The sequence below is a fragment of the Corvus brachyrhynchos genome, unplaced genomic scaffold (assembly GCF_000691975.1).
Source record: "Corvus brachyrhynchos isolate BGI_N302 unplaced genomic scaffold, ASM69197v1 scaffold211, whole genome shotgun sequence".
NCBI classification, from domain to species: Eukaryota; Metazoa; Chordata; class Aves; order Passeriformes; family Corvidae; genus Corvus; species Corvus brachyrhynchos.
In genome coordinates this window covers 515,208-516,637 of record NW_008236211.1, presented here as the reverse complement: position 1 = coordinate 516,637, position 1,430 = coordinate 515,208, and positions in this window count along the sequence as shown.

Genomic DNA, 1,430 nt, shown 5'->3' with positions numbered 1-1,430 from the left:
CTGTGCCAGCCCTGGCACGAGCCCCAGCACAAACAGTGCCAAGCGTGGGACACGGCCATAGGGTTGGGGCAGCATCATGGCACCCTGCCATGCAGCCAGCCTGGGCAGCTCTATGGCACAGCTCGGCACAGCTCGGCACAGCTTGGTTCAGCTCGGCACAGCTCAAAACAGCTTGGGACAGCTCAGTTCAGCAGCTCGGCACAGCTTGGTTCAGCTCGGCACAGCTCGGTTCAGCTCAGCACAGCTCAGCACAGCGCAGCTCAGCACCGGGAGCAGGAGTCAGAGTGAGAGGCCCAGCCCAGCCCAGCGGTTTCCGTGGCCAGGGAGAGTGAAAGTGCTGCTGAGGCTCTGCAGAGCTGGCGCCGGCACAGCCCTGGCAGGGTGGGCGCAGCCACCACCGCGTGCCCAGCCTGGGCCAGCCCCGCTGTTGCTCCACTCTTTGCCCTCCTGGGGGGTGCAGACTCCCCTGTGCTGGGACACCCCTTCCCTTGGGACTGGCCCTCACCACCCCAACCCTGTGGAGCCGCTCGGACACTGGCACTGGCCTCCCCAGACACCCCGCACGCTGCCACGGGCACAGGGTGCCCACCCTGGTGTCACCCCAGCACTGGCACTGAGCACCCACAGACAGACACCTTGAGGTGCTGCTGCTCCCGTCCTCCCGCAGCACAGGAAGGTGCTGGGGTGGCATAGAGTGGTGACAGGGTGGCACGGTGTGGTGACAGGGTGGCATAGTGCGCAGTTGGCCACGGGGACCCTCCTGCCTGTCCCCAGTGAAGTACAGGTCCCACGATGGCCTGCTGGGTGGCAGGGTCCAGGGAGGGGACATGGCACTGCTGGGGGACTGGCGTGGGCCACAGGGCTGACAGTGCTGCCCGCCAGGGAGGGGTGGGGAAGGGCCGCCGACGCTGAGGCACAAGCTCCAGGGGGATGGCAGGCAACAGGCAGCCTGTCCTCCCCGAGGTTCCCCGGATTCGTGCCCCAGGGTCCTGTGACCCCTGTCCCCACCATCAGGCTCCCCTACGCAGCCGCCGCAGCCCCACAGCCACTTCCTCTCCCTCTGGCCCCAGGGCTGCCACTGCCACTTCCTCTGGAGCTGGGAAGGGAGGGCTGAGAAGGTGCTGGCACTGACGAGGGGATGTTGGGGTTCAGGGGGGTCCAGCAGGACTGGCCGGGGGCCTCCCCATCCTGGCTGCATCAGGCCCAGCCCCCAGGGAGGGCACGGCCCCCTGAGTGGACACGGGTGTCGTCAGGAGGGCAGAGGTGCCAGTCCATGAACGAGGGCACACCTGGGCTTTCAGAGGCCAACGGCCGGACCTCGGTGTGCCCGGCCAAGGGACGCTGCAGCCCCGGGAGGGCCAGACACCCACCGTGGTATGGGCTGGCAGTGGGGACACCGCAGTGTGGCCTGGGAGCAGTGCAGGGAGCTG